The following is a 26,205-nucleotide window of genomic DNA, read 5'->3' as shown; positions in this document are numbered from 1 at the left end:
ATTCTTTAGCAGAGGGAAAGGTTCTCAGCTCTGCTGCTGTCCTTCCTCCAGGTTAGCTGCAGTTCATGCTGTCTTTTGTCTGAAGCAGGTGCCACAGAAGACCACTGCAGTGGGGAAGGAGATTTCAGGACCAAAAGGGATAAATCTTTAACCAACCAGACTCTATTAGTTGTGCTGCTCAGCCAAATGTATTTTTTCCTCATAAGCAGCTACAGCACTTTTGTGACTGGGGTAGAAAGCCCATTAGCTCAGGATTCTCTGGCAAGGCAAAGAAACTGATTTTCATTGTGAGATAAAAATAAAACCGTTTAAAAAGAAGTAAAGAAATAACTTCCTAAACAGCTTGAAGGAAACAGGAGAAAAGGCCTCCCTTTTTTTTTTTCTGCTTTCCTCTTTGCCGGATACAGAGCTTACAATAGCCCGGAGCATAACACCTACAAATGAGTAGAATCTGCTAACCCATTTTTAATTACTGTCTTTGTCTGCACTTCTGTAAAACAAACAGATTAAAAAGCCTACAGCTGGGCTTGCACAGGAAAAACCTAGGTGTTCATAGGACTGAATTCTCCACACTTCTCTCTGCACTGTTTCTCTTTTCTTCATTCTGACTTTTGAATCTGCCCTGATGCCCTCATCTGACACAGCAACTACATCAGGGAGAGAGAAAACAGGATAGGCTTTCACTTTTGTCTGGCAGCACAAGCTTGCATTCTGTGCTTCAGAGGTTTTCAGAGGCTCTTTATTCCATGTAATGTTCCTGGAGTGGAGAAGCGTATCTTTTGTTCTTCCTTATAAAGGGATATTTTTATACACAAAGATATACAGTACACTGAATTACAAGAGTTTTTATGTGTTGGATTTTGAGGCTTCAGCACAGAAATTTCTGATGATTCTTTAATTCTGCCTTACCCAAAGCATTTAACTTCAAAACCTTTAAAGCATAGATGAATCAAAGCCTCAGAAACCATCCAACACATCAACTAATTGTAGTGACATCAAAACCAAAATAAGACTCTTAATTTAAACAGGTTTCACTCCTAGCATGCTAAACATGCAGCCTGCGTATATGTGCTAAGCTGCATTATCTCTGTATCATATGTATGGCTTTATATACTTGCAAGTAATTAAAAGGAGGGAGGACAGATGTACATCTTCCCTGCAAGTGGGAATAATTCTTTTATGTTTAAGCATATCTCTTGTTGTTTTAAACGTGGCTTCCACAGTTTTGCTGTGAGATTCTGTATGTCCAAAGTGACGAAGCCTGTATATGTCTTCTGATTCCTTTAATATCGTTTCCATATTAGATAGCCAGATGGTGGAGAGCGATAATACTCTGCACTAATCACTTAGGAAGTCTACAGAGTGGTGCTTTGAGATTTAGACCCACAGCCACTGCCATCTCTCCTTTGATGGAAAGCCGCAGATACTATTCCAACCAATTGAATGTTTTTAAATATATCAACACTGAACAAATTATCTAAACAGGAAAAAGACTGACAAATACCATTCAGTGCTAATGAAGAGAGGGGTTTGTCCAAAGGAAATAATTGCGTTCACAAGGATCAGAGATCAACATGGCATTATGCAATAGTATTTATACACATTTCAAAATATATTTTTGCATTTTTAATAGCCATCACAAATAGAAGAGACTTGCATTGCTAAGTTACTTTCCCCCCCAAAAAAGAAAAAAGCCTAGGAGCAGAGTCATTACCTCAATGAGTTCTTCAGTGTTTGATTTTTAGTTCCACACTGATCTTCTGTTCTGCCAATAGTAGGGTTTTGTAATTCCAACAGATCAATCAGTAAAAACCTTTTTTTTTACTACAGTAATATTCATTTATGTACAGGAATACCTTTTTGCTTATGTTTCTACCTTGAAAATACTTGCTTTCTTTTCTGAATGATGCATTGTTAGTCTGTGGGCGCATTTTACAGGAATGAAATGTCAGATGTGCCCATTCCTAATGCCATAGACTTTTTCATAAAAAAAAGCTTGCTGAGATTTCTACATTAAAAAGGGAAAATATTTCTCTGTGAATTTTACTTTTATTGTTAAGCATTTCATAAAAACCCACACTGCAGGCTCTACTCCAGTCTGGCAACCAGACACTCTGGAAAAGAGACTGAGGCAGCACTGATCAGCACTCAAATATAAGCAAGCAGACTAAACATGTAAACAAGTCCTGTGCTGAGTGCTTTGTTTTGGTAGTACCAATTGTCATTTCAGTAGAGGAACAAACAACCCACTTCAGGCTATCTGGTTTATTAATTGTAGACCACTTTAAACAGTAAAAAGACAACATAAAATGTTTGTAAGGTTTGTAAGATACTTCTCAGAACTGGGCTGCTCTAGTAACAATTTTCAAAGAGCAGCAATTTTTTACTTCAGCTGTAGGGTAAAATAAGCATCTTTATCATCCTGATATTTGTACAACATTGCACTAACATTGCAAAAATGGTGGGCTTTATATAGAATTTCCCTCCCATCTATCCAGCATTATTTTTTTCAGTGCTACTGAACAAATATTTACTCAGCATTTCTGAAAATCAGACTCTTTAATACCTGAGAACAGAAGACTGAAGATGTCAATATTTTAAAAATATTTATGTTTATTCTGAGTTCAATGTGTATTTTTCCTCTAATTAAGCTTAGTTAAAGAACATATTAATGTTTTGCATTACACTATTAAATTGTTAATTTTAATCAGATTTTTCTCTCCTATCCTAAATCCCCTACTCTGAATTACAGTATGTGTCACTGTAGGTTCATTAGTTACATTACCATGCAATGTGGTATTTCATGATGCTGCCCAGAAAGCATGATTTTAACCTTGAATGACTTCATGGAGTTATTCTTCATGCACATTATTACATTAAAAAGCAAACACTGGATCATAAATTATATAAAACCAGTGCTCAACACATACTACTATTACAGCATGCAGTTGTGAAATGTACATGGGAAATAAACAAAGCATTAAGGAATGTCTTTAAAATTAGGATGGAGCAGGCACACAGAGAGGAAGAACATGTAAACAAGTGGTGGAAAAGAACAGATGTGTGCTGTTTAGACACACAGGCAACTTGCCCGAGGGAAGTTTGGATTATTGAGCTAACATGGCAAAGATACATAGTCTGTTCACATTTAAATCATAAGAGGGTTTATGCATGTTGTGTGAAGAATGCTCCCACTACTTCTCCAAAGTAGGTGGTTTCTTAGAGTATGCCAGAGTCGCACATAAAGCAAATTTGCAGTTCAGTTTGCCTAGAAATTTCCTCAGAAATGCTGGCAAATGCTGCATCTAGTATAAAATTCAACAGATTGCTGCACGAAGTAAACAAAAAAAAAAAAAAAAAAAGAAAGCTTCAATAAGGGTGATAACTTCAACAGGCATTAATAGTTTTGATTTCATAAATACAGCATCCCCATATTAAAGCTTTACATTTTTCAAAGAGAATGCAGTTCAGTTCTGTCATTACTGCACATGGGTGATCCTGATATACTTCTTGTTCCTGAGGCCAGCTTCCCAGGACAATTGTGCACCATAGAGATACCCCAACTGTTGGAGTGAGAGGGGAAGAAGAAAGAGGTGATATCACCAAACACTCTGATGAAGTAATCCAGAGATTCATAGGCCACAAATCTCATTGACTTAACTTTTCCTGCCTTCACTGTAGTTACAATCCTGGTAAAAAAGTAAGATGTACCAAAGAAGAACCGTAAAATTACATCCACATTAAAAGAGAAGAAAAATACATCTCTTTTGGCCTTATTTAAAGTTTGCTAATGAAAAATGGTACATACAGCTCAGCAAGCCACCAAAATCCCTAGAGAAGAAATCTATTTTATAGAAAAAGCAGCAACTTGTTCATGGTGAAATTAGTGTTAGAACTGAAGACTACAGCAATAGTCAGAAGTTTGTTGCCACAAAAAGTAGTCATCCATGTGACTCAGGCTTGCATATCTTATCAGTGTCAGAATCTCCCCTACACTTGTTTTTACCACATTTTATAATTTTGCTGAAGCTTTAGCAGAGGACAGTCTGAATACAGGGTCCTGCAGCAGTCAGATAGGAAAAGGAAGAGAAGGAGCGTGTTGCAGAGGAGAGAGGTGATGTCAAGTGAGGGGCAAATTTTAAAAGGAAAAGGTGTGCCCCAACTGGGCCCTGAAGGAATGGACAGACGGGACTTTCCCAGAAACTCCAGGTATGGTACTTTCTCTTCATGAAGAAGGGCAACTTAGGGAATTTATAATGTGTTTGTGAGGTGCAGAGATGCAGAGCTGTTTGTATGCATATCCACATGCTCTAAGCAGACTTATAGGAATGCATTTGGTTACTCTTTCTCTCATGATTGCCCCTCTGTCCTTCTCACAGCACCCTATTACTCCTCACTGGATCTTGCACTTTGCACCCTACTGCTTGGCTCTGGCCCTTCTTACTGAGCAAGAGAAAACAGGTCAGTGCTGCCAATCCCTCTGTAGGGACTGTGGGTAGGTTTTTTGCATTTGTGGTGGCAACTACGTGTGGGAGCTTTGCACAGAGAGACTGGACTACTGGGGTGGAAGGGGGAGGAGAAGGGCTGCCATGGCCCTAGGTGCCAGGCACCTGGCACAGAAACTCCAGAAGTAATTTTAAAAACCTAGCAATTTTCCTGATCTTGCTACAGCAACTCATTCGCTGGCTCATCACAGAAAAGTTAAGGAAAAGAGACAAGACAATGGTGATGGGTAGCAAAAAGAGCAAACAAATGGTGAGATTAAAGCAACTCAGTGCATCCTTTAAATTGCTTCTCCTTTTGAATTAGTCACAACTACTTTTGAACTGAGCCATGCTTGGCAGAACACTACTAGTAGACCTTAAAAAACAGGGTGATTGAAGCCTTCAGGAGCAGGGAGTCTGAGGCTGTCAGGCTTCCTGAAGGATAGAGGCTTACAGATTTTATTTGAGAGAGGAAGAATAAGTAACACCTGCTAGGCTAGAAGCCAAGCCACTAGAAAAGAGTTGTGGAGTAAAGGGGAATCCAGGCGAAGTCCCTGAACACCACCGCCTCCTGACAGATTTGTGAGAGGCTGCTGCTGTGCAAAGGAACGGCTGAATGCGCCGAGTGATACTTAACCTCCCTTTCCAAGGATGTGAAAAGCTGGCTATAAAGGATACATGCAGTAGGTTGTATAAAACTCTCCTGTGAAGTAAGCATAACACTGTTTCTATCTATATTTTTATACCTGTGCTGAACAAGGCTGGCAGTACAGGAGATCACAGCCCCATGCTTGTCACGGGTTAAACTGCATAGGGTTTGTAAACAGTGCGTAAATATGCTATATGATACAGCAGCACGTCACTAATCCACGGTAATGCAGGGAAGCCCCAGTGCAGATTAGTGGGGTTTGTGGATTACAGGCTGAGAGGGCATTTGAGGGGAACTCAGCCGTGTCTCAGGGCAAACTCTCTGCTCCACTTGTAGTGCAGTGGAATGCTTGTCACTGCAAGGAGCTGCCAGGGGCACCTCCACTCTGCTTGGCCCCAAAGGACATTATGAGCCATGCTGATGCTGCTAGTGCTTCTTTTTCAAACGCTGTAGTAGGCCTGCTCCAAACTGGGAATTGCACTCCTAGTCTCCCTTGAATCAGTTTAAGCACTTAGCACACACCTTCTGTGCAGACACTTCAAACCTAATTAAATTAAAATTATATGGTGCATATGGATTTTGCAAGGAATTCTAACCTGCTCTGAGCACAGCTGGCATGGACAGATGTTGCTTTGTATGTGCAATGCAAAAGTTAGTTTCTGAGAGTTTTTAGGCTAAACAACAGTGACATCAACAAATACATTGTTTCTGATTTTATATATATAATGACTGTTTCACTCACCCAAAAGACAATACCACTCCCTAATTCACAATAATCTAGAATTGCATACAGTAAAATAATTTTCCTTACTAACAATATGACCAGTCACATACACTTTTAACTGTGAAAGATGTTTTTACTCATATAAAACTGAAATACTGCTAAATGTCATATGGATAATAGTCAGTGTCATGATAAAATATCAGTTTAGCAATCATGCTGATTAAACATTTTAATAACACATGCAGTATTTAAAAAACTGAAATTGGATATTTGAGCCCAATATTGATATTCATGGTAATTTCTTCCTTTCAAGGATCAAAATGAATAATCCACATTTATAAAAGGAGAATGTGAAGTGCTTGGCTTTGCGTCAGGTGAATTTTACATTATCTGAAAATCAAGTTATTCATTATTTTTTATATAAGACATCACAGATGTCTTGGCAATTTAATGGTTATACGTGGTATGCTTTTGTAATGCTAAAAAGTTACCTGAGGCAAAGACTTGAGATAGATGATTTTAAAGAGATCAGCTCTTTGTGAAGCACATTTTCCCATCAGCAGTCTATAGGCTCAGACAATGAGTTTGTCAAGTTTATTGACCTTTGTGAATACAGTACTTGAAAACTGCTAACAGATTTCTTTGAAAATCAATGCCACTTGTGAAGCTGTTTGTTATCTATCCAATGTTTTTTCCTGAGTGTGTTAATAAAAAAAAAAAATTACGTCAGTGAAATTGAAAAGTCAAATTGATCAAAAAAGAAGCATTCATTCCATTCTCCTTTGGAAAAGCAAAATGAAGAAGAGATGGATATTTTATTTAGATCTACATGTCTGAACTACATATATAATAATGTAGTTCACCACAGACCACAAAAGTTTCTAATAGTCAATTCTAAAGAAGACTGTGTAGAATTCTACACCCATATTGTAGTAGGATAAAAAATGAAGCTAATTTGCTACTTTAACTTATTTTGGCCTAAGCTCTCAAAAGTAAAGCAGCTGATTCACACTGCTGGCCATATTACAGGGTAAAACATACAGGATAAAATAGAGGCCCCCTGTGCTGTCAAGAGAGGTTGATTTATAGTGATTAAGTGAAGCCAAGATTTGTCCTTGTTTTTTTTTGTGACCATGGAATCTTCCATGGAATACTGAGAATAAGAACACAAGTACCATTTTTCCTTTAAAACACATTTTTCCAACACATTTTGTGACAGCAGCACATACAGCCTTTTCTCAAGCAGTTTGCTATAAAGGTAGCTAAACCTAACTGGCTGCATGGGAAATCTCTTGAGGGCAAAACTAGTTTCCAGTTCTGCAAATAGACATAAATCTGAACTAGGTACCAAACTGTCTGCAGGACCAATCAATATAAATGTTAACACTCACTATAGGGTAGCTTGTCCACAGCCAGGTTCCCCAAATCAACTGCGCTTGTAACACAGATGGGGCCCCACAAGCTATTCAAAGAAAATATTGCAAAAGCTGCTTGCCATTTAATGATTGCATTAACACCATTATCTACTATCTAATCAATGCTGTGATTGACAACTTTGCAAATCAGATTAGCTTTCAGTCTGCCTATGAGTGTAGGATGGCTAGGAATGGAAAATTGTGTGGGCACCAATCTGTAGAAAATGAAGAACATTCAAAGGTATGAAACAGAAAATCACTGATTTACTAAAATCAGTCCAGTGATTTTATTCACATCTTGCAACGCATCACTCCAAAGTTGCTTGCATACAGTGAGGGGAAGTTCCCACCCAATGACATCATAGTTTGTCTTTGGCTACAGCCAGCTACATATTTTTAAAGAGGTCCTGTTGTTCCATAACTGAACTCTTCACCTTTTGATTTTATGTTTTGGTGGGGGGGGGGGGTTAAAAGGAAAAAGCCTGCTAGTAAATTTACTTGAACTTGGCATTAACAGTCTCAGACTTGGGTGGGCTGCATTCCCTCCTCCGGTTACACCCTACCTGAAATCCTTGTATGTTAAATCACTTGACTAGTTCAGCCTTAATGATTGGGTCATACCCTGGGAAGCAAGTTCAGAGATATTGGAATTGTGTGCTTACAAAAACACACATAATTGAAGAAAAATATGTGGATAAACTGAGAGAGGAACACTGAGACTGTGAAAAAAACCCCACAATTATTTGGAAGAAAAAAATTATCTCTTAGTTCTGATGAAGTGTCACAAAACACACATTATATGCTACACTTCCAGTGACATATTTTTATGAAGAGAAATGCCTCTCCCCTCCCTCCCTTCCTCCCAATCAGGAAACTTTAAGTTATTTTTACATATTAACACCAATCTTAGTATTTCTATCTTCTTCAGCTGCTACAGCTGCATTCCCTATTAAAAACATGCATGAGAAAAATTTATTTCTGTGAATATCTGGATCTTCATAGCAGTGGACTGAGCTATCGATAAGCATGAATGATTGGAGAATTTCTACATCACACTCAAGTGAAGTGGATTTATTACCACACTTACAGACACACAACTTTTGTGTTTTCTATAGCAGCAATCTCAAAGATGGGGTCAGCAGGCAATTCTCTAATGGTCTGTAGATAATTGATAGAATGCATAGCGCTGCTTTCTTGCTTCCAGATACTTGGAGGAGTAGCCAGGAAAAGTCAGGAATCTTATTTAAGCACTTGGAATGAGACAGATATAAGTATCTTAACTGCCTCTTGTATGCACTGTCCTCACAGAGAAAGTGAAGGCCAGAACCACAGCTGGAAGAGTTGGGAAAGACTAAATACTTTCTTAACATTACTTTTCCATTGGAATGCCACCAGTACTCTGTCCTGGGAAAGCTTGCTTTAGAACAGCCTCAGCACATATCCTGAAAAAGATATGGATGCAGGATATGCTTTTTATTTTGAAAAAGTTATCGTTTCAGAAAACAGGTAAATGGTTGTTCATGGTATCACACTTGGGTTTCCTCCTTTGCTAGAATTATGAAAAGAAATGGATAAGTACCATTGCTACTTGGGGATTTTTGGTGGTTGGTTTTTTTTTGGGGGGGGGTGTTGCTGATTTGATTTTGTGCCTATGTTGTGAATTCTTTCTTTTTGCCATTGGAAAGTTTCAAAACTTATCAAGAAAATAGTCAGCGAGAGGTAGAAACTTAGAATTTTTGGAAAGTAAAGAAATATTCTGTTCAAAAATCTTGCAGAAAATTGACTTTATTCCTTTAAAGGCATTCTGATCTATATTCTGATTTGTCTTTATTGAAGTCGTGGTGCCAAGGCTCCCATTCAGTCGTGGGGTCAGCATGGAACTCATCTAATTAACCAACGTCCTCTTTTCTCACTGTGTGGTCTGTCACACTGTGATATGCACATCCAAGGCGTTCTTAGTGAATGGGTTGGCTTCCTACCACAGGACACTGTCATACAAAAACTTATTTAAATAATGTCTTCCTACAAGGTGTTTAGTGATTTATACTGAACTACAATCCTCCCAGTTTCTTTGGTCTTTGCTAAGTGGCAAGGTTTCCCACATCTTGATCTCAGGATCTTAAGATGGATGATTCTAGGAATGTATACAACAGACACTATGATGTTGATGTAAACATCCATTATATCATTGAGGACAATGGGAACAGGGTGGGACCTTAACCTGTTTGGCACAGCTGTCACGAGACTCCAATATAAATAAAAAAACATCACTCCCAGTTTACATTTTCACAATTCTATTTATCAGCTCCATGAAAATGCCTTTCAAATGTGATAATTATCTACAGCCCTCTCTCACAAAACTTGATGATGGCACAAGTTCTCTCCAGCTGGAGTCCAGAAGCTTTCATCTCTGCTTACTATATTAGAATCAGAAACCTTTTAGACATGTTAACGTTAATTAATACAAATTAAGAATTACCAGCTTTGCAGTTGAAATCTCAGATATGGAAAAATCATGTTTTTACTAAGTTACAAAAGATACACATCCTTTGCTTCACTTAAGATGCCTCTGGAGTTGGTTGCTATGGAGCAGCTATGAAATAAGTAACTTATTTTTTTCTTAAAGACCTTCATGCTCTACTTTATTACCATACAATCATGTTTCAACTACATTTCTTTAGGCATAACTGATTTTGAGACCTACTTGGCCTGCCAGGTTGGATCTTTCCATCTGTTGTGGGATGTTTGCTCTACAAACAAAATCTAGGTCTTCAGCAACACTTGCCACTTACCCATGCCAATATTTGTTATCCGCTTCACTACCCAGTCGGTAGTGATGCCAAGCAGCAGCATCAAGAGAACACAGGCTTTTCACATCAGCAGTCACTTTGAACTACTTGTTGTTTTTTGCTGTTCAGTGGAATTTATGTTGTGGCTTTGATTTTGACACTTAACAATACTACAAAATCAAACAGGCAATCTAAAGGAAAAAAAAGTATAACATATGGGCATTAATTTCATGACCAACGTGGTGTATTTCCCATGTGATTCTCTCATCCCTTTGTCCTCTTCCCCCAGCCTCCCCCCCTCCACCCCTTCTCTCTAGTTGAATGAAAAGTTGAAATCATTGTGTTTATCTTACATCGTTCTTATCATCTTCAGGATTTTTTGTTATTTTATGGCTTTGTTTTAACACTCCAGACTCCACAACTTCTATTGCTATAAAAGGTGCAAAGGCCCTTAAAATGTTCCATTTCTTCAGAGAAAAAAAAAAACAGGCTTCTTTTCATTAATGGGATGGTCCAACAATGAATATCGACAGAAACATGTCCTAACTTGAGGCCAGCCCTCAAGCCAGTATAGCTGTAACCAAGAAGAATCTCAGCAGTTCAGAAGATGCAGTCATAGGAATGAGTCCTTAACCAGTAGTGTCTGCAAGACCAGAATCTTATTAATTCCAAAGCCCCACAGTTACATCTATCCGCTTATAATCACCACACAAGAGATGTCAGAGTGGGATTGCTGCATTTATCCTCCCTGTCAGCACCTCAACCAGGCTGTGAGAAAACTCCTGTCTTCACACTGCAGCAATGTAACTTGTCTCCTGTTTTGGGCTGTATCTGATGTGTCATAATCTGGGGTCAGAGAGAATCCACTGCTCTGTTCTACTACAGAAGCACAAAGCAGAATCACACATTGAAAAGTGCCCAATCAGAAGGGGCATTCCTTGACCAGCAATCAAATGCAGTGGCAGCATCCACTCCTGTGATGCCAAAGAGTACCTTTCACATCATTCATGTGCATAAATTGTGTAGCTTGGAGCTCCAGACACTGCATACATGAATGGGTACATGGAGTCTCCTGTGCCAACAGGTTGAATATATTGATCATGATAAGTCTCTTAATCAATTATGCAGCTTTATCATAGTAAAATTGCAGGTACAATGATCCTGTCCTACTGTACATTTTTATGATGTAGCACATTTTCTATTCATTATGGAAGATATTTTGAGCCATTAATCCAATGCCATGGAACCTTACTGGATGCCAATAGACTCGCCAGCAAACTATCCTCTGGGCAAAAAAATACATTTCCTTTCCAGAAAGCAGCCTCCTAGAAGCGTGTCCCCATCTATAAGAAAACTTTATAGAAGAAGGAGAGGCAATTTTCAGGACCAGCTTCCAGACCACTCAGGAATTTACTCAGTAGAAACCACAACGACGTTGCTGAGTAACTAAAGTTAGTCACTAAATATAACTAAGTGTAACTAAAGCAGTTATATGATTTTACCAGGAACTGATTAGACAATTTTCTTGTGTTTACTTCAGCCATTTCTGGATTCTTATTTATTTTTCCTTCGAAATCTCTAAAAAGGAGACATCTTTACATACAAGAAGGCAGCATAAGTATTTTTCCTTATGTCTTGTTTTCTGTTAACATCACACAGTTTATAATTAGAAATAGGCATTTTTCCCTTATTTTCTTTTGTAACAGACACTGCTCATGGCTGTGCCAACAGATTAAGGTGGAGACTACAGAATGAATATTATAAAAGTGTCATTTAGATAAAACCAAGAAGCAAAGTGGCTCAAGAGTTGTGCAAGCAGCCATTTTGACGACAAATTTATAGTCCATAGACATCAGCTCCTACGTTACAGCCTTTCTATCTCTTAAACAGTGTGTAGGTTGTATCAGCACTTTAAAGAAATTTCGTATATTGGGTGCAACAACAGATTGGTAACAGTTCTTATCACTATGGCACCTACAGAAAAATTTAGATATAAACTCAGAGAAATGGAAAAGGGATCGAGAAAAATACTTGAAACTACGTTAATGGCTTTTCTCTAGTGCTAGTACACAGCGTACATGTCCCAAAAATGTTGTATGTTTCACTTGAATATGAGGAAAAACTTCTTTACTCTGAGGATGTGGAATCTCCCAAAATGGATATTCAGAAATATCCTGTGCAATATGCTCTATGATAATTCTGCTTGACCAGGAAGGTTGGATCAGATACTGTGGTCCTTTCAAACTTCACCCACTCTGTGAAAATCAGAGGACTATGAAAATCACCACTTCACATGCTGCATACAGAACGACAAAGACTTTTATTTGGCAAACCAAATGTTCCATTATTCTGCTTAAGAAATAGTCTATATCCTTCCCATCTTTAGGACATGTTTATCTCACAATAAAAGTTCAGGAAAAGCACACACTAAAAATGTATTTTTTAAAGATTTTATGTTGTTTAAAGAAAAGCAACATTGATTTTTAATTTAATGAAACTGCCAGGCTATTTACTTTTCCAAAACTGTAGATCAGAGAAGCAAAAATTGTCATAAGGCACCAGATTTCTTCAAAAACAAATGGCCTAAAACCAATGTAAGAATAAATGAGAGTGTAAATAAAGCTCTGGGACATACCTCTAACTGGGATTCTGAACAGAAGTGTCCAAGTCTTGCTGAGAAAAGAGGAAAACAAAAGCAGCTCCTTTGAAGTTTTCCTGAATTTTCTGATCTAGGGAAAATCCATTGCAGGCATTTCCACTGGTTTTAGCAACATTGGAAACCTTAATGAAGACAAGATTGTTGCAGGGGCAGTTGGTTTCAGTACTGTGTCAATTGCATTTGCTCAGGCCAATAGTATTAAACACTGGCAGCCACACAAGTACTGGCAATGACAGCAGCTGGGATGGTGCAAACTTGGGAAGCCTCTGAAAGCAGCAGAGACCAAGTGTCTCCTGAGGCACCCGTAAGTTAAGTATTTTACAGTAGTAGTTACTGGTTTTTAGGCATGCATGGGAAGCTGCTGTACTATTTTCTGGAGAAACTGGCAATTATTCTACTATCGTTCTTCATGCTTAGTGATATTAGAGCATCTGAGGAACGAACCATGAAAGATCAGACACAGAGTTTTAGACTCTGTTCTGCATATAGAAAGCATCTAGAGGTAAAACTCTAACCCAGAAGTGCTGGGGTAATTGTAGCATCTGCTGTATCGAATTAAAAAATGCAGTGACTGGTTTTCCAGAAAAAGAAAAATTATACTCAGTCTCCTCTTTGAAAGAATCAAAAGGCTTTTTTAATGCTATTTGTGAATGTGGAGCAAGAGATACTAAAAATAATTCATCAGCTTTATTTAAATTATGCAGTGTAATACATAAAACATGAAGATTACAACATCAAGCAATATAGCTGGAACAAATTAAAACTGTTTGTGCATATCCATTATAATTCCTTCTTTAATTACTAGTTCCTAACCTCTTCCAGTGGATGCAGAATGAACATGTGGAATTAAGCACAGATATCCAATAGTGCCTGCTCTCTATTCATTGCCAACTCATTGCTTCTCTCTGCTTACATTAATTTCCTTTAAGGGCACTCCTATGAGCTGCATGGTTGCTTTTACTTCTGAAGCACTAAGACTAAAGAAAAAATAGTAATCGGTGTCAAATAGGACTTGATTTATTGACATTGCACATTATGAAATATGCAGAACATATGGTGTTGCCTGTTGACTTAATTTTCACTAGTAGGCTACCCTAAATGAAACCCTAGCACCTTAAGATAGGCACTGTGAAAACACATCCCTCAATCTCTTCACAAAAAATCAGATTAAAGCTATGTGGTACATGGCATCACACAGAGATTTTTTGAGACAGAAAACTTGGTATCTTAAAATTTCTTCAGAACTCTGAAAAGAACAGTCAGCAATCTCAATGATCCTTTTCCCCGCCTTCTAATTTTCCTGGAAATTACATAGGGATTACATACAAAATGCCTCATTTTACTACACAGCTCTGCTCCAAAGTAGAAAAATCTATTCTGTGCACTACAAAAAAGCCTCAGGCTTGGGTATGCATAGAGGTTAGGCAAGAAGTTGGTAGTTAACTTTAGAGTATAGTGCACAAAATGGATGAACTTGTACAGGCAACATATATTATGTGCTGGATTTTGCAAAATCAGTATGACTGCACACAGTGTAAATAATTTTCTGTTTCCATAGCACTCCCAGGGCCTGCAGCCTGTGCAGCACTGCAGTTGCCATGAGTTTTTCATATCCAGGCTTTTTAGCAGTCATCATCCACGCACACATCCAAACACCTTATGCAAGTGAAAGTCAACCAACATTAGAAAATTCAGGTTGGCCTCTCACTTAAGCTCCTGCTCAACAGCAAGGCCAGCGGCGTGGTCAGTCCAGGTTGCTCAGGACTGCATCTGCCTGGGAGTGGAAATCCCTGAGGAACACACTCCCACGGCCCAGCTGTCCGCAGCACGAGTAACTTTTTCCTCACACCCAGCCTGACGCTCTCATTTCGCCCCACTCCCCTCGCCCCGCAGCAGGGCACTGAAGCCCCCGGCTGCCTCTTCCCGACCGGGTCCCACGAGCGCTGATCCTCTCGGCCGGCCGGGGCAGTCCCGACCCTGCAATTCCCGCACGGAGGGAGGCTCCGGCCCCGCCACCTCGGGATCCCGCCGGGCTCTGTGTGTCCCCGCCGGGCTCTGTGTGTCCCGGGCCCGGCTGGAGGCGGCACCTGCCGAGGGCTGCGGGGAGCCGGGAGGGGTCTCACCGCCCCTCCGCGGTGCCGCAGGAACTCGCTCCGCTTGGAATCACCGCGGGATAGCGGCACCCTGCTGGGACACGCCCGGGGGCCAGGGCTCGGCAGCAGCGCTGCCGGACAGTGTCTCTCCGGTGCGATGCCCACGCTACTGCGGAGCTGCCGACGCCCGTCCCGGCCCCGGTCTAGAACCGCACCCCCGACGGGCAGCGGCCGCTGGAAATGGACCAGGAAGAGCGGGCGGGAGGGGGTGAAGCGCTGCCCGTGGAGACTGACGGCTGCGCCAGCCAATGGCGCCGCGGCAAATGCGGGGGCGGGGCCAGGGTGGCCCGGGCGGGGCGGGGCGCGGGGGCGGGCGGGGCGCCGATTGGCCGTGGGGCGGGGCCGGCGGGGTTTTCTCCCGGGCTGGGCTGACGGCCGCGGCCGGGAAGTTCGGGAGCGTGCGGGCGCCGGTGGCCGTGCGGCAGGCAGGTACCGGCGGGAGCGGTGCCGGGGGAGCGCGACTTGCGCGGGGAGGAGGGGATGGCTAGGAGGAGGGGTCGGGCAGCCGTAGCGCTGCAGGGGTCTGGCGGCGTGATGGGGCCGCTTTGCCGCGTATCCGTCGCTGTTTATGCGTGGTCCGCTCTGCTGGCCGCGGGATGCGGAGGCTGCGGGCGGGGCCGGCCCGGCTGATCGGGCAGAGCTGCCCCCTCCCTTCTTCCTTTCCTCCCTCCTTCTGTGCTGGCCCGAGCGGACGGGGGCTGCCGGCGGCGCGGCCGGCAGGGGGCGGCAGCAGCCCCGAGGACGCGCGTCCGCAGCCGCGTCCGGGGGCGGCGGGGGCGAGCGGCTCCGAGCCGCAGCCCCTCCGCCCGGGCGGGCAGCGGAGCGCCTCGGGGGCTGGCTCCTCCCTCCCTCCTTTCCCGCAGCCTTGGGCGCTGGTCCCGGCCGGGCGAGCTATGCGGGCCGCTCCTCGCCGCTCGGCTCCGGGGCTCCCGGCGCGGGCAGTGCCGCGCCCGCCGCCTCCGGCCGCAGCTCGGACACCCGGCCGGCGCGGCGCGGGCTCCCGCGGCACTGCCCTGCCCGCACCCGCCGCGCTCTTGAACCGCCCGCCTCTGGCCTGAGGCCAGAAGGAGAGCGGCGTTTTTCCCCGAAAACCCGTCCCGATGGCTGCTGATGCCTTTCCCGCACCCCTCGCGTGAATGCCGCGTGATGAGAGGCGGCTGGTTTCCTAATTTCCTCCCTCCCGGAGCACCACTGCGCTCCTCCTGATAACTTCATCTGTTTGCATCTTGGGCTGTTCCTTTCTTTCATCTGTAAGCTAGCAACTGCAGAAAAATGAGCTAAATAGGCCCCGCACTGAAGCTGTTTATCAAGAATCGGGTAGGGGGTGAAATCGACGAAGACTTTGCATCCCTAATTTTCCCTTCCCATTAGGATTAGCGTAAAAATAAGTGTAGAATCCTCTTATATGGTTTGTGTCTACTGTTTTGACATAAGTCCCCATTTCAAGATGTGACGACCTAGCCACTGAGCATTATGCACCGAGTTATTTTTTTTTTTAAAGATTTGTTATTATAAATTTAGATCCAAAGTTCTTCTCTATTATTGTTCTTTTGTAAGGCTTTGATAACGGTACTCTGAAGACTGCATATGCTCAAAAGCGCTATTAACACTGGTAACATTCTTTCAATGCAGCATTCTTTTACAGGTAAATATCCCACTGAGTTGCACTTAATCCCTTTTGATGTTAATAGTATTGTGCACGCATGTGTATGGCTAAAAGGATCGCTGATTGACATAAAGGGAGTTGTTTTGAGGCTTTGTCAGATTAATGATGATGATTTCCACCTTCTGAAAAAAAGTCATTGGCAGAGAACAAGTAATAGCTAGCTAAAGATAACTTAGGTTAAGGTGCTTTGATACCAGTAATAACTAGCAAGCAGTGATTTGATGTGGTTTTTACTTCTTGTGAAGCTCTCCAAGATCGGTTTTTTTAATGAATGTAATATATTCTGTATTTGTTTTAGAGCACATGTATTGATTTTCTTAGCTTTATGGCTCCTTTTTCTGTCGTGGGTGCTTCCAGAGTTGTTAGTGAAATGTGACAAGCACGGTTCTAGGGAACTTAGCCTTCAGCAAATTCCCTTAAACATGCATACGTCCAGTCCTGCAGAGGTTGAAATAAGCAAATGCTTCTTTGAGACACCGTCTAAAAGACAAGCTGTGTCCTTTAGTATCATGTTTTGTACAGCAGAAATACTGAGTCCTTAAGCTACAGAGCCAACCATTTACAGCACAGAAGCAGTTTCGTGGCAGCCTGGGTTACACAGCAGTGACTCTGGAAGGGTATTCAGCAGATTCACTCTGTTTCAGCTGCTGCTCCTCCCTTTCAATAAGTTTCCATTTCTGCTGGCCATGCTGCATTCTGTCTGCTGTTGACCTCTTGGTGGGAAGTTGAGCTGCTTTCTTTTGCCTAGATTGCAACATTCTGCTGAGTTTCATTACCTTTGGGCTTAGAAAGTGCCCTTCCCATCAGTGTTTCCTGAGGTTATGGAGCTCAGAAATTTCTATCAACAGTTTGTACCTCTGGCAGATGAGCTTGCATTGCCCTAGACAAGACTTTCAAAAACGTGTGTTCTCTCTGCATGTTTGTTGATAGTGGAGAAGAGGGGAAGTTCAAACTTCTTAACATCCAAGGCTGTGTGGAATAAACTTCCAGGCTTCATTCATCTATGTGAATAATTTTCCAGTAATTGCAGTCAATTCATAAATTTTTGTTAGATTCAAGGAGCAACAAAGGTAACATTCTGTAGCTGGTTTGGCTTCCTGATGTCTTAGTGGGGATTTAGTGATAACACTGAAGAGCTCTCATTTAGAGAAGGTAACCTGAAGAATAATTGTATATAGTAGCCAATATGATCTGAATCAGTTTGTCAGTGTGAATATTGGCAGAATATTCATTTTTTCATGGGACCAGCTCCCAAGTTATGCTTTTAAAATGAAGAACATGGCTCATAGGTGGGGAACAGAAAAGTGTTCTGGGAAGTACAGACATGTAAAGAAGGTATTGTAGGTTGTGATAAATAATTTGGACATCTGTTCTAAGTCGGTGTTCAAAAATCAAACTAGGTTTATAAGCAACATTTAAAATGTATGACAAAGTAAAATTTTTTTCTGTAGCTGGTGGCTGTGGGGTTCCTTTTTGAACTGGCATTTCTTTTTAGCATTAATCTAAGTAATAAATTAATTTTGGCACTAAAAGCATGTTTTATTACTAAAGATTGGTCTATTTTAGGATTAGAAAGGGAGGGAACAAAATAAAGTGTTGGTAGGTGCACCTCTCACATGGATGAGAGCTATGAAAGTATTTACTGGCAGAAAAAGGATCTAAATGGTTTACATTTTTAATATTTGTGTCTGTAATGTGTAGCTCTTCTCTAATTTTTGCAAGAGGAAGTGTTCTATGTTTTAGCTTACTGTGTGTAAATTCCAGTAGGTTAAAAGTGATTCTACTAAAGATTGTAGTGCATAACACGTTTTCCACTGGGTATTTCTAAAGCAAGGTTGAATGCTTTCCTGAGGAAGATGAACTAAGTCAGACTGTGGTTTCATTCTGGAACTAGTCTTAAGTAGGAGGGAATGAAAAGAAGGAAGGTGGGCTGTCTTCCTCATTGCAAACAAAAGTGACCTAAGAAAAGCAGTGTTGGAAAACTGTTCATTGTGTACTCACACAATGGGTGGACACAAGAAAGGGGATGGGAGCAAGAAAAGGGGATGTGGAAGCATCTGATTGTTGTAGTCTGGGCTATACAAGAAGTCAAACTGCATTGTAAGGGGTTATTTCTGGCTTTCTTGTTTGAAAGTAAAGACTACTTTAAGGGTGTTAGACTTTTAAAATAAACTGCCACACTTGCATTTTTAAGAGACAACAGTCAAAGTGCAAGTTAGATGACTGGATGTGAGGGTTTTCTCTTCCTGTTTGTAAAGGTGTTCACATTTTTTAAATGTTTGTAATTTAACACTGTTCAATTTCACTTACCTGTTTTTCTAATATATTTGGTGGGTTAATTTTTGGTGCAATGTGATTCTGAATTATTTATTCCCTTATAGGCAAGGAAGATACTGATATCCAGTTGTCATAGTTGATTTCACTCTACAAATCTTCAAGATTCCTACTGGAGTGAAAGGTAATTCACGTTTGTTTTTTTAGATCAGGAGATTCATTGTATGAATTTACTAAATAGGCAAAAATTTTGTGTTCTGTTTGAACTTCTCATTTACTTTGGCTCTTGATGTGATAAACTTACATGTAATGAGTTGCCAGTTTTGTAATATTTTGTAGAAAGGAACATCTTGATGGTAGAGTAACTATTTAGACTTCTCAAGAAGTTTGTGGTGTATGCTCTTTTGTGAAGGTAATTTTACTGGTAACTTACTTCCTCCATGGACTTCACCTTGTCTTTGAGAACTTTGTAAAGATTTACAGACTAAGTGAAGGCCATATCAACAGAATATTGATTCATTACTCTTGGGTAATCTAAAAATAGCTGTTCTGTTTGGCTAGTGAAATGGGGAAAGTATGTTCTGTGTTTAGTATGAGATTATAGATTTGCATGGTGAGACGGCTCAGCAAGAATGCAGGTTTATTTATTTTAACACTTAGTGGGGGAAAAAAAGGTTTTTTGCACTTGCTGTAGTGTCTGATGCCTTAGAGGCACTACACAAACACTGCATTACAACATCTCTGTGAGTTGGTGGTGTAAAGGAGAATGTCAGATGCCAGCCCTTTGCTGTGCACATCACAGCTGCCTTTGATGGCATAATATTTCATGATTGCACTGAAGTATGGGATGCTTTCAAGGCCTGAGTTCAGTGAAGTTGGCTTCTTGTGTAAAAACTGATTGCAGATTCTTAGAAGCAGGTAGTAATATATTTTGCTTATGTGTTTCTTTGGGGGTTTTTTCCTAAAGGAGATAAGGTGGTACTACTGTTCATCTCTGTAGTGCTTTTATTAATAGTTACATGGCTCTTTAGAGAGTTCTTGTGAAGAAGAGTTGCAAGAATATCCTCTTTCAAAACTGGTGACTTTTGTCAGTGTCTAGGGGGTTAACTGGATGTTTTACTTGATTTTGTATCCACCATGGGGCTCATATTTGTCTGTATATTGGTTTCTCCTCCCTGTATTCTTTCTGAAGGGTGTGATAAAGCCTGTCTTTTAGCTTATCTTGCTGTTGCTAAGTCACTCAGCTTGTGTGCTCTGTAAGGTCATTGTTAGAAGATCTTGCCACTGAGTAGTAAAATAGGGTTAGCTAAGGACAATTTAAAGAGAACTGTGGATTGCCGTGGTCCTCTAGGCTTGAATCTTCCCTTTTGCTTCTAACATTGTCTGTGTGGTTTTGTGTTTGCAAAGCAGTAGTTCTGGAAAACTTGTCTTGTAGGAAAAAACCTTCAGTAACCAGAATATAAAAATAGACTCTAAAGAAAAAAACATGGACTCACTGGAAGATCAGTTTCGTCTTTAAATTGCTTGCAATGATGACAGAGCAGAGTTTAACCAAATATTTATTGTTGAAATCACTCTCTAATTAGTAGTGTTGTACAGCTAAATGTAACACCAAGTATTACTGTGATTTGGTGCTCTCCCATTAGTGTGGGTACAGAAGTATAGACTGTAACTGTGGTGTTCTTTATAGTGGCCTGGATAAGAATTTGACTACAACGTTTTAAGAACACAGAATGTTATTAAGAGTATGGAAAGCTTCAGCATGTATTTAAAATGCATAATGTACCCTTGTACCACAATGGAAAATTAGAACAGCTTTTTCTAATTAGAAATACTCAGTTATCCTGTATATGGGTTTTAAAATATATATTCTTAATTCAAGTTTTTGAATTCATGCTAAGCAGACATTTGAATTCTAACTGATTCAGCATGTATGCTTCTACTTCTGAAAATCAAACCAGAATTAAAATCTGGTGATAAAAATATGCTTGGGTTTCACATTTGTTGAAACACTTTTATTGCTTTTAGTTGCTCACAAAAGCAGGGATTCATCAATTAAATGTATTTCAGAATATACAAAATATGTCCTGCAAACTTCTTTGAACATTTCAGTTTTGGATCTGAGAGTTTCAGTTTCCAAATACAGTGGTTTTTACTTTGTAGACATTATTTGTAAACAATCTATTTGCCGTTTCCTCAGCTGAAATAAGCGATTTTATCCCATTTGGCTTTTGCTTTTGAAGTTGTACTTAAAAGCTGTGTTTAAATAATACTGTAACTGCTGCTGTTTCATCATCAAGCAATTAAAGAAATATGCCCTGTATATCACTGATCTTCTCTTTGAGGACTGAATCCTTTTTCTTGTATGGCTTTTTTGGGTACTTTTCCTGGTAGAGTATTTCATTATTTGACCACGAGTCTGAAATAAACCCAGTGTCTGGGAGGGAGGGTGGACAGAGTGGGGAGTATCCACAACCAGAACCTAAGAGTGCTGTAGCATTCAATTATTTTTCAAGTTCATGTTTTGTCTTATGGCTGCCTTGTCCACTCTGTAGACAACATTTGTCAAAGATCATCATACATTGTGGTTAGAGGCAGCTGCTTGGATCAAGGCTGGGATTGCTACATTTCAGTGTTACTGCTCCTTTTTTACAAACCCCAGTTGTAGGAGATTTTAGTATTAAACCTGATTTGAACCTCTATCTCATTAGTTAACTTAAACTATTGGGTATTTGGCCTCACTTTCCCAGTGTGCTTTCTTGACTCTGTGTGTGTGCTTGAGGATCTATTACAGAGAGCAATAAATACTTAATGAAATTTGTGCACTTACAGGCTTTTTTTGTTCCCCATCCCTCCTTGCCACCCTTGTATTTGCTTATACTGAGACCATTGTATTTCTAAGCATTTTGAAGTTTTTTCATTCTGAAGGGTAAAATATGTTTCTGAAGGCTGAAATTTCATAGTCTCCAGATTTTCAACTGAGTTAATGAAAAGGTAAGGTAAAACATGTAGCATATTAAAACACTAAGTTTTTGTCACTTCTGGATTTAGCCCCAGTGACATTTCAGAAAGCAAGGATGCTATTTAGGTGTCATGGCATAACTGCAGAATGATGACTTTGTGTTTTAGCTGAATAGTTGAGGTGGGTTTGGGGGAAAGTTTAACTGTTCCTAGTACATTGTTCTTGTAGGAGAAATTAAATATGTAAAAGTGAAGTTAGAAAGACTGCAGTCCTGTGCTGTAGGTGAGAAAATTCTTGGAGGAAAGGTGCCTTTTCCATAGAAATGCGTTGTAAAATGAACTCTGTTGCAAGAGACTTCTTTGTTTAGAAACTTAATCCAAAGCAAAAATGAAATTGTGCTACAAAACACAGTAATAAGTGACAGTGTTCTGACTTGGGAAGAGTGGCAGAGTGGTGTGGTGAATCTAGTTTTAAGAAACCATACATATAGCATTGCTGCCCTCTCCATATTCCCTCATATGCCCACTGGTTTTAGCAAATTTTGTAAAAGGTACATGACCCTACATTCTGCTTTCATCCTTAGACCATTACAAGATCAGGAATCCAAAGAGTATTTGCAGTCTTAACTAGAGACCAGGTATTAAATGTAAGAGTTTCCACTGAAGGAAGAGTTTGCACAGTTTTAGCTCTAATATGAAAGGAGGGCTCAAGAAGCTGTTTTAGTTTTTTTCTCTTGCTTTCTAGGCTTCTGTTCCTTTTGTTTCAAAAAGCATAATGAAGCTCTATAAAAACACCCACACATCTGCTGAAGTATATTTTGCCTGAGCTGATTTGTTTGAAAAATCTAAGAAATCCAGCTCTTTATCTTGAGGAATCATGATATTTGATATACTGGGCTAAGAATTAAGAGTTTTATTTGCTGTTTGCAGTTGGATTTTTAAAGACTTAGTGTGAGAAAGGCAAAATGTCTCTAGTATATTGGGACCAAGTTTACTTCAACCATTTTTTCTCCTTGATAAAAATGCAGCTTCTTTGCATTTTCAGGCCTTCTGCTCAGTTTCCTTGATTTTTAATTTTTTTTTTTAATTTTATAATCTTAAGTTGTATTCAGAGGTCACCTAGTATGAAACTGATTGGTTTACCATAAAATTATCCAGTGGTGGTACATCATGCCTTGGATAAAGGGCAAGATGTGCTGTAGATAGTGTGTTTATACTTTGGAATGAGACCAGATGAAAACAGTTTTTATTGGGTGAACTGTTTAGTCATTGTCATGAGCCCTAACTTTCTGTCTTGAAACATTTTGTCTCCATAAACTGTTGTATGATGTGGGAAGATTAATTTGCTTAGTGGGAGTTACTTGCAAAAAAAAAAAAAAAGAGGCAGGAAGGCTAGCATGTTGTGGTCCACATGTCAAGCTTATTGAAGTCAAATTCAACCTGCTTCATTCTTTTCTTGGTGTATGGTTGGTCTTTGCTGTTAATAAAGGATATTAATTAAAAAAATCTGTGGGTCCTTCCTGTTCAAGAGCTTACAAGGGTGTTCTTGTTTTACTTCTCCTTAAAACAAGTCAGTTTTTCTTTAATGGTTTTGGTTAAATGTTTTAAGAGTTGAGGTAGTTATGCTGCAAAGATTTTTCCACAAGTGTTATTTTTAAAATTCTGAGTGGGTTTTCATGCTGTATTATTCCCAAGGATAATAACAGTATGTAACTCTTACTAGAAGGCTCAGTATGTGAGCAGTTAAACTAACAACTCAAGACACAACAAGTGATTTTATATTCTATGACTATTTTTAGATCCTTGGTTATATCAAGAAGGTAAAAGCAAAAGCACTTATTTTGTGAAAAATGTGGTTTTTCTCTGCTGTTTCATTTTGGGGATTTGGTGATGGGGTTTGTTTGTTTGTTTTGTCCTTTCTTCTTTTTTTACCTGCCTGTCTAATGCTTTGTTTCAGGTAACTCAGGCAGCATGTTTCTGTGTATGTCCTGATCATGAAGGTAGCAACTCAAAGGAAAATAAAGTTAATATAATCAAAGATCCTGTTTAATGTAACTTTATTAATGTTTAATCATGCTTGGTCTTTCATCATACTCCTATTTTTCAGTGTAAAATGGAATAAAGATGATCCTTCTGTTTTTGAGAAACAAAGTTGGTTTCTGTGTTTTTTGGTTTTTTTTAATGAATGTGGAATTTTTGATTTATCTCAGAGAAGAGCAGCTTCTGCTGGTTTCAGGTTATGCTTCCCACCAGTTTGTTGTAACCAGTCACTTATCTCCTGCTATCTCTGTTGGCACTATATGTGATTGTAGGCAGACCTTGGCACAGCACTGAGACATCCTGAAGAAGGTTTAGGATGGAAATTCCTCAATTTAGTGTTCCCATTGGAAAACTCCAAACCATGTTTAAATGCTGTTCACTTACTTCCCCAACCCCCTTTCCCTTTCGTCTTCAGTTGGATAAAGAGGAGAATTGGAAGCACAAAAGGCAGAGATTGTGGGTTGAGGTAGTAGCAATTTACTGGAAATGGCAATGAAATAAGAAAAGGAACAGTAAGAGCAACAATATTAATAACATGTACGAGGGAGGTGAACAATTCACATGTGAGTGCTCCCCACATGGAGCCTGGTGAATACCTGGCTCCACCACCACATTTCACAATGCACAAGGTCCCCAGAAAATGATGTGAGGTGATACAGAATAATCTTTGCCTCCTGTCCAGGCCTCTTCTTGGCTAATAAAAATTAACCCTGTCCTTGCTTGAACCAGGACATTATGCTCCCCTTAGTCTATACCATTCATGTCATGCACAAATCGTGAAAGCTATTTATGTACATATATACACACAAGCATAGGCATCACTTCAGTAGTCAATGGCTGTCCCCCCAAGATGTCTGTTGAGTTAATTTGGTCTGTGACTTTGGGCTCTGTACATCCTGGATGTCTTCCAGGGCAGCAGGGCTGGTGTGCTGCCAGGTGCTTGTGAGCCACAGCAGGAGCCTCGTGTATCTGGAGCAGACAATATTCATTACCCATGGTAGTTAAGGTGTACAGTGGCAGTGTCATTCAGCAGCCAGTATTGTAAAATTTGGCATTACAGACTGCTCTCACCCAAAAGTCAAATCCCTTTGAAGTACATGTGTTTCCCTAGCCCTTTGCATTATGCACCAACTGCCCCCAGGTCCCTGAACAAAAGCAGTCACACAGATAGATTTGCCTTTGCTTTAGGCAGGACCAATCCAAACTGATATTCCTCAAATGCACCGTGGAGACTTCATCCCCTTCTACGGTAGGTGGGGTTTGCCTGGGCAGGACTGGCTGGGTTGGTGGCGCTCTGCTGTTACCTGCTAGGTGTAGATTGCAGTGTTCCCACTGCTTTCCGTGTGCTTTCCAACAGCCTGCTGCCCTGCTCAATGTTCCCAGAGGCTGGCACATGATGGGGGATAGGGTACACCCACTCAGTCCTGGGCTCTCCAGCCCAGGTGTCTGTGGGACTGTTTTTGAAGCCAGTCCTGTCATGTTGCCACAGGATGTGCGTGTATAGGCCCAAGATGGTGTTCTGGGCATTACCATCAGCACTGGGTGTATATCCAGCCATGCTGGGCTTGTTTCCACCATGGTAAGCATGTAGCACTTGCCTCTGTGCCTTTTCAGCAGTGTGATGTAATCCACATGCAGGGCCTCCTCACATTTTATTTCAGCCATAGTCTACCACACTATGGAGGCCTTACGGCTTGGCCTGCTTGATGGCAGCCTGTATTTCTCAGTTAGGGGTACCTGGGACATAGTGTCCATGGTTAAGTTCTCCCCTCAATCACAAGCCCCTCTGTGTGTTGCATTGCTTCCCTGATGACATGAGGTAGGATGGGCTCACCAAGCCAGAAATTATTCACTTTTATATTGCCACGCCATATCTACTTTAATCTTGGCAGCTTGATCCACCTGTCCATTGTTGCAATGTTCTTTGGTAGCCCAGCTCTTGGGTGCATGTGTCTATGTCATGTACTTTTATAGCCAGCTTCTCTATCTAGGCAGTGATTCTTGCCACATTTCAGCAGCCCAGATGGGTTTCCCTCTGTGTTGCCAATTGACCTTTGTCTATCAGTCCAGGCACCCCCAGATAATTTGTTGCCATCCATGAGTTAGTGCAGAGGTAGTGCACTGGCCATTCCTCTTTCAGCAGTGTCTAAAGCATTCCAGCTGGCTTTCAGCCCTGCACTCTGGCTTGATCTACCTTGTCCCTCAATACTTCTGCCGCTGGTTGTGTAGGACTGAATATGACAGCTTTCCATTTTCAATGTGTGGAAGGAACTATCAGTAAAGAGGGTGGGTGTATTGCTTTTCATTTTCTGGTAGATGATTATGTGGTAGGACCTCTTCAGCAGATGTTACTTTCTGCTTTGACGATGACAATCTGAAATTTTTGCTTTT

At 40.7% G+C, this 26,205-nt stretch overlaps 1 protein-coding gene across 15 annotated transcripts in view; it reads left to right on the top strand.

Moving 5' to 3' along the window:
- The first annotated feature begins 15,228 nt into the window (after positions 1-15,228).
- The window catches only part of EPB41L2 (erythrocyte membrane protein band 4.1 like 2), a 100,293-nt gene continuing 89,316 nt past the window's right edge, over positions 15,229-26,205 (top strand). For 5 of the 15 annotated variants that reach the window (XM_079325020.1, XM_079325033.1, XM_079325024.1 and 2 more), the window contains exons 1-2: positions 15,250-15,317; positions 18,930-18,997. The gene's annotated coding sequence lies outside the window, so the exon portion shown is untranslated. Of the gene's footprint in view, positions 15,318-18,920; positions 18,998-26,205 lie in introns of all 15 variants that reach the window. The other 10 variants (XM_079325032.1, XM_079325031.1, XM_079325023.1 and 7 more) reach the window with 4 other exon arrangements.

Source organism: Erithacus rubecula, assembly GCF_903797595.1.
Source record: "Erithacus rubecula genome assembly, chromosome: 2".
Lineage (NCBI taxonomy): Eukaryota > Metazoa > Chordata > Aves > Passeriformes > Muscicapidae > Erithacus > Erithacus rubecula.
This window is presented reverse-complemented; position numbering and strand designations above follow the sequence as displayed.